This window comes from Macaca fascicularis, chromosome 3, assembly GCF_037993035.2.
Source record: "Macaca fascicularis isolate 582-1 chromosome 3, T2T-MFA8v1.1".
Classification (NCBI taxonomy): Eukaryota; Metazoa; Chordata; class Mammalia; order Primates; family Cercopithecidae; genus Macaca; species Macaca fascicularis.
The window spans coordinates 172,640,090-172,657,511 of record NC_088377.1 but is presented as its reverse complement, the minus strand read 5'-3'; the positions used below and the strand labels follow the sequence as shown (position 1 = coordinate 172,657,511).

General features: G+C 46.7%; 1 protein-coding gene and 1 long non-coding RNA gene across 5 annotated transcripts in view; one reads left to right on the top strand and one right to left on the bottom strand.

Moving 5' to 3' along the window:
• MKLN1 (muskelin 1) overlaps positions 1–12,481 on the bottom strand; it is a 377,314-nt gene extending 364,833 nt beyond the window's left edge. Inside the window, exon 1 of the mRNA XM_065541080.2 lies at positions 12,374–12,481. The gene's annotated coding sequence lies outside the window, so the exon portion shown is untranslated. The remainder of the gene's footprint in view (positions 1–12,373) is intronic.
• Positions 12,482–12,532: 51 nt separating this feature from the next.
• LOC102141559 (uncharacterized) overlaps positions 12,533–17,422 on the top strand; it is a 226,614-nt gene continuing 221,724 nt past the window's right edge. For all 4 annotated transcript variants that reach the window (XR_012432864.1, XR_012432865.1, XR_275828.5 and 1 more), the window contains exons 1-2: positions 12,533–12,833; positions 13,765–14,847. This is a non-coding gene — a long non-coding RNA (uncharacterized lncRNA). The remainder of the gene's footprint in view (positions 12,834–13,764; positions 14,848–17,422) is intronic.

Here is a 17,422-nt window from a genome sequence, read left to right as displayed (position 1 = left end):
TATTTGTATTTTGTAGAGACAAGGTCTTGCTGTTTCCCAGGCTGTCACATTTTTAAATGATTGGAAAACGTGAAAAGAATAATGATATTTTATGACACATAAAAATTATTTGAAATTCAAATTCGTTTTATTGGAATGTGGCCAGGTTCACTCATTTAAATTTTGTCTATGGTTGCTTTGCACTACAATGGCAGAATTGAGTAGCTGGGACAGAGACTGTAGGGCAAGGAAGGCCTAAATTATTTCCTTTCTGGCCCTTTATAGAAAAAGTTTACTGATCTTTGGTATAATTAAGTGATACAGGATGGCATAACATTTTAAGTATTGTTTAAAATACATCTATTATTGTATTTCCTAAAATTTGTAATTCAAGGACACTCTCTTTTATTATGTAGAAGATCTCCACATTGAACAGAGTCAAACATGTCCTCCTTTGATATTCTGTACAGTGGCCCTGAGAGCAGCAGCACTTTAATGCAGAAACAACAACAGACTAAGAAGTTGGTGGTTTCTCTAAGAGGTTAGACATCTCTTCCTGCCAGTAGTCACCTTTCTCTCTCAAGGGAAACGGGCTGGGCAGCCTTATGAGTGATTACAGTGTATTACCAAACTGTAGTGGCACAGAAATGGGTGCCCCAGGTTCCATCAACTCATTCAGGGTGATGTGGTGGGGTCATAGATGAGGAAAAGCAAACTGCTCTTTTCGTCATCACCTAGGACCTAAATAAAGATAAAAATGACTCAGCTTGACCAGACACAGGTGAATATCACTTCTCAAAATGTTTTCTGAAGGCACTTACATGGCAACAACATGGTTCTGTGGGAGCCCCATCAATGTGTTAGCTCAAGAGTAAAACACAGGGAGCAGAAAGAACCTCCTTACATTTCCTAAGATCAAGCTGGGTTTGCAGTCAACCTCAAGGGAATCTGTTTTACTTATTTATTTTTTGAGACCCAAGCATAAATTCTACTGTCTTTCTGCATGTCTGTCTTTCTTGCCATGCATCTTTCTCTCTTTCTTCAACCTAACAAAAGTTTACTGATCATTTATTATGTGTGGGTCACAGGGCAAGCCCCAGGGAAACAAAAATAAACAATAAAATAGTACTAACTCTCAAGGAGCTTAACGCTTACGTGAGAAACAAATTAAAATAATCTTCCTTGACCTTTTGCAGCGTTTAACAAAGACTTGATCCTCCTTAACAGATTCTTCTCTTGGTTTCTTTGGCACCGTAGTCTCCTAGTTTCTGATTTTCAGTCTCCATTGCCAGCTCTTTCTTTTCTTTTCAGTCTTAAATGATCAAGGTTTAGACCTGGACTCACTTTTTTTTTAGTCTTTCTATCTACCCTCCCGAGGCAATCTTCTTTCAGATTTATAAATCCAGTTCCAGCAGCTTTTATGAGCCTCACAGCCGTATCTACAAGTCTTCAGGGGACATCTGCATTTAGAACTTTTGATCTTCCCCTGTGTGATAGTCCATTCTTGCACTGCAGTAAAGACATATCTGAGACTGGGTAATTTTTAAAGAAAAGGAATTTATTTGGTTCTTGGTTCTGTAGGCTGTACAAACATACTGCCGCATCTGCTTCTGGTGAGAGTCTGAGGAAGCCGATACGGTTTGGCTCTGTGTCCCCACCCAAGTATTATGTTGAATTGTAATTCCCAATGTTGGGGGAGGGACCTGGTAGGAGGTGACTGGATCATGGAGGCGGATGCCCCCCTTGCTGTTCTTGTGACAATGAGTGAGTTCTTGTGAGATCTGTTGTTTGAAAGTGTGTAGCACTTCCCCTTCACTCTTTCTTTTTTGTGCCAGCCATGTGAAGATATGTTTGCTTCCCCTTTGCCTTCCTCCATTATTGTAAGTTTCCTGAGATCCCTCCAGCTATGCTTTCTGTACAGCTACACAGAACCATGACCTATTAAAGCTATTTTCTTTATAAATTACCCAGTCCCACATATGTCTTTATAACAGTGCAAGAATAGACTAATATAGAAAATTGATACCAGAATTGGGGTATTGCTATAAAGATATATGAAAATGTGGAAACAACTTTGGAACTGGGTAATGGGCAGAGGTTGGAACACTTTGGAGGGCTTAGAAGAAGACAGGAAGATGAGGGAAAGTTTGGAACTTCCTAGAGACTTGTTGAATGGTTGTGACCAAAATGCTGACAGTGATAAGGATAGCGAAGTCAGGGTTGAGGTGGTCTCAGATGGAGATGAGGAACTTATTGGGAACTGGAGTAAAGGTCACTCTTGCTATGCTTTAGGAAAGAGACTGGTGGCATTATGACCCTGCTCTCAAGATCTGTGAAACCAAACCTCAGAGACATGATGTAGGGTATTTGGCCGAAAAAATTTCTAAGCGGCAAAGCATTCAAGAGGTGGCCTGGCTGCTTCTAAAAGCCTATACTTATTTGCATAAACAAAGACATGACTTGAAGCTAGAACTTATATTTAAAAAGGAAGCAGAGCATAAAAGTTTGGAAAATTTGCAGCCTGACCATGCAGTAGAAAAGAAAACCCCATTTTCTGGGGAAGAATTTAAGGCTGCAGAAATTTGCATAAGTAAAGAAGAGCCAAATGTTAATAGCCAAGATAAGGGGAAAGCATCCCAGTCACTCCAGCTCCAGCTGTGGCTAAAAGGGGCCAAGGTGCAGCTCAGGCCGTTGCTTCAGAGGGTGGAAGCCCCAAGTTTTGGTGGCTTACATGTGGTGTTGGGCCTGTAGGTACACAGAAGGTAAGAATTGAGGTTTGGGAGTCTCTGCCTACATTTCAGAGGATGTATGGAAATGTCTGGATGTCCAGGCAGAAGTCTACTGTAGAAATATAGCCCTCTTTGAGAACCTCTACGAGGGTAGAGTGGAGGGGAAATATGGAGTTGGAGCTCCCACACAAAGTCCCCACTAGGGCACTGACTAATGGAGCTGTAGGAAAAGGGCCACTATCCTCCAGATCCCAGAATGGTAGATCCACCGACAGCTCGCACTGTGTCCCGGGAAAAGCCACAGCCATTCAACACCAGCCCAAGAAAGCAGCTGCAGGAGCTGTATGCTGTAGAGCCACAGTGGTGTAGCTGCCCAAGGCCTTGGGAGCCTACCCCTTGCATCAGTGTGGCCTAGATGTGAGACATGGAGTCAAAGGAGATTATTTTGCAGCTTTAAGATTTAATGACTGCCCTCTGGCAGCCATTTTGGACTTGTATGGGGCCTTTACCCCTTTGTTTTGGCCAATTTCTCCCTTTTGGAATGGCTGTATTTACCCAATGCTTATGCCCCCATTGTATCTTGGAAGTAACTAACTTGTTTTTGATTTTACAGGCTCATAGGCAGAAGAAACTTGCATTGTCTCAGAATGAGACATTGGACTTGGACTTTTGAGTTAATGCTGGAATGAGTTAAGACTCTGGGGGACTGTTGGGAAGGCATGATTGTGTTTTGAAATGTGAGAAGGACATGAGATTTGAGATGGGCCGGGATGGAATGATATGGTTTGGCTCTGTGTCCCCACCCAAAACTCATGTTGAATTGTAATTCCCAGTGTTGGGGGAGAGACCTGGTGGGAGGTGATTGGATCATGGGGAAAGATGTCCCCTTTACTCTTCTCATGATAGTGAGTTCTCAAGAGATCTGTTTGTTTAAAAGTATGTAGTACTTCCCACTTCACTCTCTTTCTTCTGTGCCAGCCATGTAAAGATGTGTTTGCTTCCCCTTCGCCTTCCACCATGATTGTAAGTTTCCTGAGACCTCCCCAGTGATGCTTCCTGTACAGCCCACAGAACCATGGGCCAATTAAACCTATTTTCTCATTAGCCAGTCTCAGGTATGTCTTTCTTTTCTTTCTTTCTTTCTTTCTTTTTTTTTTTTTTCTTTTTGAGACAGAGTTTTGCTCTTGTTGCCCAGGCTGGAGTGCAAGGACACAATCTTGGCTCACTGCAACCTCCACCTCCCAGGTTCAAGCGATTCTGTCGCCTCAGCCTCCTGAGTAGCTGGCATTACAGGTGCTCACCACTGTACCCAGCTAATTTTGTATTTTTAGTAGAGATGGGGTTTCACCATGTTGGCCAGGCTGGTCTCGAACTCCTGACCTCAGGTGATCCACCCGCTTCAGCCTCTCAAAGTGTTGGGATTACAGGCATGAGTCACTGCACCCAGCCCTCAGGTATGTCTGTATAGTAGTACGAGAATGAACTACTACAGGAGCTTTCAATCATGGCAGAAGGGAAGGGGAGCCAGCAAGTCACATGGTGTGAGCAGGAGCAAGAGAGGAAAGGCAGAGGTCCCAAACTCTTTGAAACAACCAGGTCTCTCATGAACTAATTGAGCGAGAACTCATTCATCATCAATAGGCTGGCACTAAGCCCTTCATGAGGGATCTGCCCCCATGATCCAATACCTCCCACCAGGCCCCACCTCCAATATTGGGGATTACACTTCAACATGAGATTTAAATGGGATAAATATCCAAACTGTATCACCCTGCAATTCTGTTTCTGTCCTAGGATTCTCCATCTTAGTCATGCTCTTGCACCTCTGTTCATGTACCTGATCTTGGAAGAAAAGTCAACTATGACAGTGTCTCCCTCTCCATAACCCACTATTTCCAATCAATCATCAGTTTCTTTAAAATAACTCTTGGCTCTCATCATTTCTCTCCCTGTGTGTTTCACTGCCTTAATCTGGGCAACCATGATCTCTCACAGGAACCATTAATGTACCTTCCAACTGTTCTCTCCACATCTGCTCATTCTCTTCTCTATTTTATCTCCCCACAAGTTATGTTTTTTAGACCAAAAAATGTAAACCGTCTTTTAAAAAGAAATGCAATGCTAGCAAAATACACGCTGTTCTTCATCGTATTTTTTTTAACTTAGTAATGTATCATGAAGATCTTTTCACACAAGTATGCCTAGAATTGTCTCACACTTTTAACAGCTGCCTTTCACTTGTTTTTTATTTTTTTCTTTTCTTTCTTTTTTTTTTTTTTTTGTTTTGTTTGTTTGTTTTCTAAGACAGAGTCTTGCTCTGTCACCCAGGCTGGGGTGTAGTGGTGCAATCTCGGCTCACTGCAATCTCTGCCTCCTGGGTTCAAGTGAATCTCCTGCCTCAGTCTCCCGAGTAGTTGGGATTACAGGTATGAACCAACATGCCCAGCTAATTTTTTGTATTTTAGTAGAGATGACGTTTCACCATGTTGGCCAGGATGGTCTCTATCTTCTGACCTCGTGATCCGCCTACGTTGGCCTCCCAAAGTGCTGGGATTACAGGCGTGAGCCACTGTGCCCAGCCTTTTTCACTTGTTTAATTCTATCATAATATATTTAACCACTTCTCAATTGATGGCTGTTTTCAGTCTTTAACTACTACTATAAATCGTGCTTCAGTGTAGGTACTAGAAGAGTCATCCTTCAATATCCGTGTGAGTATATCTATTGGATAAATATATGACAGTAGAATTGCCACGGTAAAGGCTTTGTACATTTAAAATGTTGCCAGATTGCCCTCCATAGAAGTGATACCACCTTTCACTCCCATTGGCAGTATAAGAAAGTGCCTGCTTCCCAGCCTGGCCAGCCAAGTATATTATTAAAGTTTTTTATTTTTGTCAACTTGACAGTAAAAAATAGATGTCACTGCAGTTGTGATGTGCATGCCTTTTATTATTACACATTTTCAGATACATTTGTATTTCTTTGACTACAATCTATTTGTCATACCCTTTGCCCAATTTTCCAGAGTTTTAAAGGTTTTTTTTTATGGATTTGTAGGAGTACTCTGATTTCTTCTTAAATAGTTTAATTTCCAGGTTCTATCAGATATCCTGGTATCTTTTCAAAGTAATGATTTAGTCAATTTTTAAATTCTAATAATAAGTAATCATCAAGGGCTAACTCCATTACAAGGGAGTCCATATGTAGAATGCATGAATTGATTTGCAGAAGTCTTGAATTCCTGAAAATAATTTCACAAGACTGCCTTATGCCTATACCTATTCCATTTCATTTCATTTTCCTAATAGCCTTGTGAGGCATATAGTATTATTAACCACAAAGTGAGGCTCAGAGAATGTAAACATCCAGGATCACACAGCTAGTAACTCTTCCACTTCCAGAATCTTAAAAACCTAGTAATCATTGCCACTAGCCATTCCAGTTGCACTAAGACTCTGATTCTTGATGCCTCCAATTTCTAATAAATGGTTGTTTTTCTCCTTTTCCTACTACAGACATCCAATGAATATATGTGTGTGTGTGTGTGTGTATATATATATATATTTTTTGACTTATTTATTTTTGAGACAGAGTCTCGCTCTGTCACCCAGGCTGGAGTGCAGTAGCGAGATCTCAGCTCACTGCAAGCTCTGCCTCCCAGGTTCACGCCATTCTCCTGACTCAGCCTCCTGAGTAGCTGGGACTACAGGCACCCACCACTATGCCCGGCTAATTTTTTTTATTTTTAGTGGAGACGGGGTTTCACCATGTTAGCCAGGTTGGTCTCGATCTCCTGACCTCGTGATCTGCCCGCCTTGGCATCCCAAAGTGCTGGGATTACAGGCATTAGCCACCGCGCCTGGCCCTAATGAATATTTTTTAAGTGCCTGACATGCCAGTAATCTTCATAAAGTTTGCATTTTAGAGGAGTTCTCAACCATACATGATAAAAACAAATAGTAATAAAGTTCCACTACTACAAAAAAAAAATACGTAGGATAGTTGGAAACGTGGAGAGAGAAGGACATTTCAGGTGGAGTGATCAGGGAGGACTTCTTTGAGGAGGTGACATATAAGCAAAGATCAGAATGACCAAAAAAATATTCCAGGAAAAGGAAGTATATGGGGTAAATCGTATAATACAAGAGCAAATTCAACACGTTTGAGGAAGATAAATAAGGCTGGTGTCACTGCAGTGGTGGAGAGTGGTGGGAGATGAGGTTGAAGAGGTGGTCAGGGATGCTGTACAGGGCTCCATAGGCCCTGTATGGAGGAGGAGTCTGGACTTTATCACAAGTGCCATCAGCAGACATGGAGGGATTCTAAGATGAGAAATCACATGATCTGATTTATGTCTTAACACTTATGATTTATGAAACTCTAACTGTGCTGTGGAGAATGAGGACAAGAGCAGAAGCAGGAAAACCATTTAGAAAGCTATTACAAGAGCACAGAAGAGGGATGATGGTGGTTTGTATTAGAGTGGTAGCGGTGGAGATTGAAAGAGACATTTTGGAAATGTTTTGGAGGTAAAGTTAACTTGAATTCTGAGGATTGTGAAAACGGAGGAAAAGAGAAGAATCAAGAATATCTACATGCTTTTTGTGTTGAGTAATTGGTGGATGGTAATGCCATTTAATTTGAAGGCTGAGAGAATAAAGAATTCTACTAGGGTAGTATTTCCTTCTTTCCTTGCGCCGCCTTAAGCTTGCAGACCATGGATTGCACCAATCTCTTTCCAATACTTTTATTTTATTTTCTTCCCCTACTTGCCCTTTAGTCCTTCTTATATAAAAGAACTTCATCTATCTGCATCCTCTACTGTCATCCTGTCTTCAACTCACTGCAGTTTGGCTACTAACCCCATTTTACTAATAAACTCCTTCTTGCCAAACACACCAATGACCTCCTTATTACTAAATCAAAAAACTTTTCAGTACTCTTCTTCTTTTCTTTTCTTTTCTTTTCTTGAGACAGAGTCTTGCTCTGTTGCCCAGGCTGGAGTGCAGTTGTGTAATTTCAGCTCACCACAACCTCTGCCTCCTGGGTTCAAGAGATTCTTGTGTCTCAGCCTCCTGAATGGCTGGGACTACAGGTGTGTGCCACTACACCCGGCTAATTTTAGTAGAGACAGGATTTTGCCATATTGGCCAGGCTGGTCTGGAACTCCTAACCTCAGGTGATTCGCTCACCTCGGCCTCCCAAAGAGCTGGGATTACAGGCGTGAGCCTCCACAGCTGGCCACAATCCTCTTTTTCTTGATCTTTCACTGGCATTTAATACTGCTATTTCCTCCCCTGGCTTCTCTGAAACTACTTGTTCCTGGTCCTCCTACCTCTTGGGATATTTTTCCCCTGTGTTTTTTCTTTCCTCACTTTTTAAATTCAGTGTTTTCATTGGGTTCCAAAGTAGATCCTCTTCTTTCCTTTCTCTATGCCTTCTCTTGGAGATTTCATCTACTTCCATGAACTATTCCTTATGCTGATGACTCCAGCATAGATCTCTCTCCTGAGTTCTAGACTTCCCCGTTCAATTATGTGGTAGACAGCTTCACTTTGATATTCTATGGACACTTCAACTCAACATGTTGAAAACTAAACTAATTACCTTTACTCCACAACCTGCTTTTCCTCCTGAGGTCCCTATCTTGGACCTCAGGATATATCTGCAGGATATAATGGGAGCAGATTTACGGCTTATGAAAATGGAAGGATACCACTGATGGAGGATACCATCAATAATCAAATTCTGTTGGTACTATGTCCTTAATATATCTTGAACCCTTTCAGTTCTTCCTTTCTCCATTTCCATTCTTGCTACCTTAGTTTAGACATCCATCATTATTTCGTTCTTATAATGTGATATGGTTTGGCTCTGTGTCCCATCTCAAACTGTAATCCCCACGTGCTGAGGGAGGGACCTGGTGGGAGGTGACTGGATCGTGGGGGAAGTTCCCCCCATGCAGTTCTCATGATAGTGAGGGAGTGCTCATGAGATCTGATGGTTTTAAAAGTGGCAGTTTCCCCTGCAAACTCTCTCCTGCTGCCTTGTGAAGAAGGTGCCTGCTTCCCTTTCGCCTTCCACCATGACTGTAAGTTTCCCCCGGCCGGAGCACAGGGGCATGATCTCCTCTCATTGCAACCTCCGCTTCTCCGGTTCAAGTCATCCTCCTGAGGAGCTGGGACTACAGGTGTGTGCCACCAGGCCTGGCTATTTTTTTGTGTGTGTTTGTGTTTTTGTAGAGACAGGGTTTCACCATGTTGCCCAGGCTGGTCTCCAACTATTGAGCTCAAGCAATCTGCCCACCTCAACCTCCCAAACTGCTGGAATTACAGTAGTGTGCCACTGCACCCAGCTGAGAGATCTTTCTAAAATGAACATTTGATCAGTTCACTATGCCCCTTAAAATTTATCAGTGGTTCTCCAACAGCCTTAGAATAAGTTCAGACTTTTTAGGATGACATACTCGACCATGCTAATCTTCCTGGATTTCTCCTTCAGGACTTCTGCCACGGATTTATACAATGTATTTATTTAGAACCTACTTGCCAGGCTCTTGTTCTTCACCCTCAACTCTCTGGGCACAGCTTTTTCCCTAAGGTCTTTACACATAGTACTTTCTTTGCTTGGAATATCTTTCTCTGTAACCTGCCCACTTGTCTGGCTTACTTCTACTTATCCTTCAGAACTCATCTCAATATTCACCTTGTGTGGTTAAAGACCCTATGCGTGGTCAGGGTTAGGCACCCTTATAAGCTCCCCTGTTGATATCACCTCACTGTTGCCTCATCAACTGCATATTCATCTTTGTTCTCATGATACTATAATGTCCTTCAAAGCGGAAACTGTGTCTTATTCATCTTTGTATTCCCAGCACCCAGCACAATACCTGACACAGCGCAAGCACTCAATAATGAATAAAGTGGCAGAGTTGGGTTTCAAAGTCAGGTCTTTTCTCTCTGGCACAAATCTCACATTTCTTCATGCCACTTCTCAATACTGTGAATCTGAAAAATACTAAGAGCTGAGCAAGGTCTATTTTTGCCTAGCACTAATTAAAACACAGGCAAATAGATTATTATTAGTTCCATGAGGATTCAGTTTATATTTCTGTATACCCCTTCCTCCATCATTCCACCACTTGGATCATCAGAGTACTTAGGATTACCTATATCTAAAATGACTGAAAGGCTAGGCATGGTTGAGTGCACCTGTAGCTGCAGTTACTCAGGAGGCTGAGGTGGGAGGCTTGCTTGAGCCCAGGAGTTGGAGGTCAGCCTGGGTAACACAGTGAGATGTTGTTGTAATAAATAAATAAGTAGACTGAAAGAACTTTCTCTATACTTTTATATCCTTTTGTAACTCTTATCCTGCTGCTTCCATAATACCACTGAGGCAGGGAGAGAGTAAGTACATGGGGAGTAAGGTAAATTTTATTTTTCTGTCAACAGACACTAAAAATGGATACATCAATAGAAAATCATTTCTCATCATTTCCCTCAAGGTTCCTATGGATAGATACTAAAGGTTCAGTGCTAAAATTTAACATTGCAAAATCCAGCTAAAATTGAAATTTTTATGTAGTGAGTTCAATCTCATCACAGAAGTTTGTAAATGGGAGGAGCCTTAGAAATCCTTTAGTCCAGCACTTTCATTTAAGCTTCCACAAAGAAACTGACATAAGACCTATAATGGCTCACTCAAGGTCATCCAGACTATTGATGCCATTATACATCTTTTTCAAAGGGCTTTATTTTCCATCTAAACAAATTGTCTACATCAGAATCCACCTATTTACATAGGGCTTATCTTTCTGATATTGCCTTTGCAATATCCTTGTTATAAAGAGGAAGGAACTGAAAACAAAACAAAACAAGGTTGTCTTGTCCAGGGACGTAGGGGAATTGGTAAAAGAGACAATTAGTACACAAAGTGATGGGGTTTCCTATTTGTAGTGCAGCCTTGTAATCACACTGTGTTCTCTGAATGCCACAATGCTAACCCAAGCTTACTTGTCCTTCCTGGGCCTGGATTCCATTCAATTCTATGCCTTATTTAGTCTAAATGATTTCCCCAGCTTCAACGTGTATTTATTTATTTATTTATTTATGCGTTTCATTTTAGAAGCATACTTAAATCTACTCTTTACTCGAGTGTGTCTTAGTTCTAGTGCTGAGGAATGAAGATTTTGGGTAAAAGAAATCGAGATGATTTTTTTTTCTAGGCTTTACATTTCAAGGATGGTTTCTCAAATGGCAACTGGCAGTCTGCTCCTCAAATGATGACGTTTTCCACGGGAATTAGAATTTAATTGGAATAATTTGTTTTCAACGGGAAGCAAAGATTTCTTTCCAAGAGGATCAGTTTGATAATGTTTTACCAGCTAGTGCTACGAGACCAAATATAAACCAGTTCTGAGAAACAGGAAGTGAACTGACTGGTCTAGTCTGAGTGTCCCTGGCAGTGACGCAAATACAGAAATCAAATTAGGAAAACAAGATATGTGGGTGTGAGGCAATCGATAATCCAGGATGCTACAACATAAGCAAGAACGCCTTTAACCCGATGCCGTTCATTTTAATAACACCCTGAGCAGTTTGATTTCCATGGAACACGCTAGTGATTAGAGAGCAGCAGGAGCTTGGGTTCCCTAGCAACAGCATGTGCTTTTGAGACAGTCATTAGCCTTTCAGTTAATCCCATCAACCCCTTACCTCTAAATGTATGACTGACATTAAAAAAATGATGTTTTAGAAAGTGCTTTGAAATTTCCAGGAGTGCAATGGAAGGGAATAATCATAATTAAAAAGTTGTCTGGAGAACTACAGTCCAGTGAAGGAAATAATGTTCCTACATGCCCAGCCTGTCCGTAAACTTCCCTGCTCTCAGTTGTAGGTTCTGAATTCCCGTGGCAAAGGGCAAGGGAGGTGAAATTGTTCAGAGTTTCAGGCAGTCTTCTCACCCAACGTGAGTAGTATTGCAATGTCTGTCGGAATCATGGCTCTGAAGATGAGGAGAGGAGCGGGGTGGGCAGTTTGTGTGGTGAGGAGTCTGGCCGCAGGTAGACTGGGAGGGAATGTCACACACAGTTTTCTTTCTCCTTTAAGCCGAATGAGGTACTCTGGTCAAAGGAACTTGGGGAAGGAGGATGGTGAGGGGAATGAAGTTCTTCTTCCTATTGATTATTTTATTGCACCAGAGGCTGTTTGTCCAAGGCCACCGGCCAAGAGCATTATTTTCGTGGCTAAAGTGAGGTTGGGCAGGTTTCCCATCCCTTTCGCTAGTTTTAAACAAGACAACCCAGAAAGCGCAGCAAGGCTCTGGGAATACGATGTGGGTTGGCTTTTCCTACTCAGCTGCACCTTAAAGCGCCAGGCCATTGGGCTTGATACTTCTCAAACCCTGAATCATTGCCTCCAGCTCTGCCCTGGGTTCAGGATGCACCACTCCACCCTCTGTGTAGCTTGGGTCAACTTCGGGGCGTCACTCGAATAGTAATTATTGCTGCGTTTGGCTGGACATCCTTATTACGGCCTGGGTCCCTCTCAGCTGGACACCGGGCTCCTTAGTTTGGCTGGGATGACTCCAGTACTTCCCGCCGCCCCACCTTACCCCCCTACGCGCTCCCTTCCCAAGGCGACCACCTGCACCACCCCACTTACCATCTGCCCCGCGGGGAGGGCCCCCCCGGGCTAGCGGAGCCCTCCCTGCTCCCGGGCGGCTTTGGAGGAGCTCGGTGTTTGCCTCCAGCCCTTCGCTACCGGAGGATCAGGTTCCTCCCCTCCTCCCCCTCCAGCTCCGGCCGCCGCCGCCTCCTTCTTGCATGACACAGCAGAACCGCAGCTGCTGCAGCAATTCCAAGCCATCCGCCCAGGAAGCGCCGCAACCGGGACTCGGGAGGGGTGGAGGGGGCGAGGCAGGGGCCACGGCCCCGGGGGATCCTCGGCCCCACTGTGCACCACACACTCCTTTCCCAGCCCAGGGGCACGCGAACAAAATGAGGCTCAAGCTGACCAGGCCGAGCTGGAGGAACGCTGGGGCTTGGCAGCAGAAGGGATGGGACCAGAGCGAAGGGTGTGGAGGAGACCCCAGTGAGGGCCGGGACATTTCAGGTAAAGAGAGGTAAGAAGAGGCCCAGACGTCAAGGGCCAGACTGTGAAGGTGAATAGAGGTCAAAGAGAGGTAAGGAGGTAGAGTTGCAGAGAAGAGAGGCCAAGCTGGGAAGGGCGTGGGGTTGGGGGCAGCTGCAGGGGAGGATGGGGGGTATAGTCTTTGGGGAGGCCTGAGCTGAGCGCCCAGGCAGAAAAGGGGCTGAGTTGGGAGGCAAGGACTGTAGGAGGAAAGGGATGAAAGAATTAGGCATGAGATAGGAAGGTAAAACTTGGGAGAGATATTATAGAATTAGAAGGGTTGGAATGGAGCTCATTCATCATGGCTGATGAGGTAAACTGATGAGGTGGAGAGAGAGTGTCAAGGCAAGGCCAAAAGAAAAGATCTTCCATCCCACTCTTCAGTTTCTTGCGAAGTTTTTTCTTGATTCCGCCAATCCAAACAGTTTCCCTTATAAAATGGAAACGCATGAACTAAAAAACCCAGAAATAGCTATCTGGCTTAGATTTACAGGATAAAATCTCCGTGTCTGTAAAAACTTTAAGGCAGAAATTTGGGATTTATGGTACAAACCCTTAAAGGGACTGTGAGTCAGTAATACCCACAGCACTCAACATTGTGAGTTTCCACACATCCCTGGACTTAAGTAAGTCTTTCCAAGTGTTTGTTAATGCTAGAAATGATGAAAAAATTAGTGGCTCAAAAATATTAAAGTGCACATGCTTTTTGCTTTCTCTATGTATACACAGATACATATATGTATACTTTCTAGCGACTAGCAAGTATGGTATGGCTAGGGATAATTATGTTTTTCTGATTATTTTGTTTCCCATCAAACACCCCACGAATTTTACAGCAGACCGCCTTCTTGTCACCATTTGAAAGAATGTGGTCAGAAAAGTAATGCAAAAACTGCCACTTTGGTTTTGTCTGTACCTTCCAGGTCATATCTCCGTACCTCACTTCCTGACACAAACAAGTTTTCACTGTTGTCAGCAACAAAGCCCTAATATAGCTGCGGAAGAGAAAAACTGCATTGCATTTTGCCTCCTGCAAGCATCATCAACAGTTACTGGAGGAATGTAATTCCAGAAAGCTTGAAAGCCGTGGTGATGGTAATTATGTATCAAATGCCTGGTTCTATTTCTGTTATTATTGTTTTGTCATTTCTGTTCTCCCAGCGATCTGACTGAACTTGCAGAGGGACAAATCCGGTTTTTCTTTTTGACTTTTGTCAAACTGAATCAGGCCTGATAGAAAACTCACTGCTCTCCGAGGAAACAAAGTAGGAGCCATGAAATGTCATTTTAACAGAGCGTGGGTTTGGTGACTGTAGGAAAGGATTTGAGGACGCTCCTTCTGTTCGGCTTCCTATGTCATGAGCACAGACTCCACGCACGCACAGACACCACGGCTCCCGGATGCTGTGGCTCCCCGATCTGGGCTCCTGGAGCGCCAGAAGCCCCTCCGGGATGCTGCGAGGGGCTCCCGGTGGGTGGAGGTACGGACGCCGCTGCAGCCGCCGCCGCCAGTCCTGCTGCTGTTGTTGCTGCTGCAGTCACGTGGGAGCCCCTTTAAGTTTCCATAGAGAGGCCTCTCTGGTGTCACATGATGGACATGATATAATGAAACAACATTGTGGAGAGGAAAGCATTAGGGGAGCCCACGGCTACAAAAACAAGTGAGTGAGAAGAGGTGGGAGGAAGAGAAACTACGCCACCTCCCCTGCAGCCGAGCGCACGCAGCAGCCTGGCGTGACAAGTGGGCGACGCCGGGGGGCAGGGAGCCGGGGTCCTCGGCCCTGGCCGGGGACCCCACCGCCCACCGCGCGGAGAACAACTTTTAGCCGGCAGCCCAGGCCAGCGCGGCACCTGTCTCCTGAGTCTCCACCGCTCCTCCCCATCCATCCCAGGGAAATTCTCAAGAATACTCTCTACAAATCTACGTGCGCATCGTTTTCCCCTCTCGTCGCGCCCGGGAGGAAGGAACGAGGCAAGGAGCTAAGCAGCGTGCGTTCAGCCCTGGGGTAAGTTCGTCGGGTGGGGAAGCCAGTCCCGCAGGACTTTGGGATGGGAATTTTGCTCTCCTTTGCGATCTCAGGGCGTGAAAAAGGCGTCCCCTCCGCTCCTGGCGGGGCTGATCGGCTGGCTAGTCAGTTTCCCCTTAGCACGCCCGGTGCGCCCACCCTCGCTCGGCCCGGGGCCCCCTCGCCGCCCCCCGGAAAGGGTCTGCGGTTCCTGGCCAGGACCTTCGGAAGGCGAGCGGGGGAAGGTAGGGCTGTCGCGGGAACCCGGCTTGTGGGAGCGATTTCGCCATGTTTGTGTTGCTAAGAGCACTTTTTCCCCTTTGCTGTGGCTTGATGCCACATGGCTCCTCTGGAGCTGCCGCCGGGCTGAGAGAGTGTGTGTGTTTTTTTTTTCAATGTCCGCATTCCAGCTAATGTTGCGCAGATAAAATTCAAACTTGAGGTAAACAGAAGAAGAGGAGGAGGAGGAGGAGGAGGAGGAGGAGGGGAGGGGGGAGGGAGGGGGAACTGTTTCCATTTCGAGATCCCACCTCTTCCCTCCGCGCAGCCCAACATCCCGAACCTAGAGACAACTCTCGCCTTTCTCCCACGTCCCCCACCTTTGCTGTCAACAAGAAATAAGGCCGGGGGGGGTGGGGGTTGGAGTTGGGGGGTGGCATGCTTATTAATTAGAAAGGACACGGTGTCTCGGTTCTCCACTGGAATCAGCAACTCCTTGGAACTCGGGCCTCTGGCCCCGTCCCTCTTTTCTCCGGCAGGGACGCAGGATGCCTTGGTGCACTCTGGAGACCGGGACGGGAGGCTGCAGCGCGCCTGGGTGGGGCGAGGGGTGCCGGTCCCCTCACGCCCTCTGACTTTAGGATATCAGACAGTGTCTCTTCAACCCCACCCCAGGCGCAGGTTTCCAGAAGGTGGGGTGGGTGGGGCCCCCGATTTCCAGAAGGCGAGTTACCTAGCAGGTGTGTGGGGTGGGCATTGCTATTCGGTAAGTCTGTTGCATGGGGTAGGATGACGTGGGAAGCTTAAAAGCTTTAAAGCCAGCCCAAGGGTAGAGCTGCGTCTGCTGTTTTTTGTTTGTTTGTTTTTTCCTGTGTGTGTGGCAAATTAGGGAGAAAAATCAAGACGTTCCCCCCAGTCCTCCCTCGGTGTAAACGTCTGCTCCAGCTCGCAGCCCGCTGCTGGGTGAGTGGCGACGATCAAGGCGAGGGTGAGCTTCGTCACGGGGAAAGCTGGAGGCTCCTGACAGCTCGTAGCCGTCCTTCCCGCGCCCCGCCCTAGGCGGAAGGTGTGGGTTGGGTGGTCCGAAGAGGGTGACGTCCGAGGTGGGGTGGGCACAGGCTCGGGATCCCTCGCAGAGCTAGGGGCCGCAGCCCCGGTCGCCGGGGAGTGCCGTGGCAGGGAGGCGGCGGCCACGTGAGGGGTCTGCGGAAGCGCCGGAGCTGAAAGCCGGGGGCGAAGTGCGTAGCAGAGTCGTGACGGGGGTGACACGCAGCAGCCGGGGGCGGCAGGCCGCCGGAGCCGGGCGCCTCCCACGCAGGGCCGGCGTTCCCCGCCGCGGGTGGGTGCGCACTAGCCGGCCCTCTCCCGGGAGACCGTTTCCGGGAGCGGGCGCGGGCGGGGCGGGGCCGGCGCGGTAAACAGGGTGGCGCTCTCTGCCCTCCCGCCCCCGGCCTGCCGGGGCGCGCGGCCGGCGGCGGCCGGACTGGCGGAGGCGCGGTCGCGGCGCCGGGCAGCGGGGGCGCGCCCGCTCTCAGCCGCCCCCGCGCGCGCCCGCCGCCGCCCGGCCGGCCTCCTCTGTTTTTGTTTTCATGGAGCCCGCGTGCAGCTGGCGCGTGTCGAGTCACGTGCCAGGGGCGGGATGGGGCCGGGGCGCGGGAGGCGAGGGCTCGGTGACGTGGGCCGGAGGGGCCGGCGCCCGAGGGGGCCGCAGAGGGCGCGCGGGAGGGGGCGTGTGACCCCCGATGGAGCCGTGTCTTGCGGGTGGCCCGGCGCTGGGTGAGGGGTTTGGTGCTTCTCGGCGAGCAGTGCTAGGTTCATCGTCGCAGCGCTTCGGGGAGCCTTGTCCAGGCGGGAGGGCCTACCTGCGCTGCTGGACTCAAAACTTGGATCTTACAGGTGGTGTGTACATCTCTGTGGACGTGTAGACACTTCTGTGTGCTCCTGAAGGACGGCTGCGCGTTATAACCAACTGGAGTGCTTTAAAAAGAGTTCTAACGCCCAACCCAATCCCAGACCAATTGGACCCACATCCAAATAGGGCCTGGACGGTGTATTTTTAACCCCCACTTCCCCGTAAGTGATTTTGGTGCAGAGTGCGAATTGATACAAGTAACCAGCTTGATGGAATAGCTACTTGTGAAATCATACCTATTTAGGGACAAAATAGTAAGAACAGCTAAAATAGCTAACACATACTGATCTGTCACTCAGTGGGGTCTCTGTGTCAGATATTGCGGCTCCCCATACATGGATCTACTCGTAAAAGTACTGTTACCCCTATTTTACAGCTGGAGGAGTGAAAGCTCGGAGTTAAATCAGGGAGGACGACTGTACTTAGGACCTAGAGAGGTCGAGT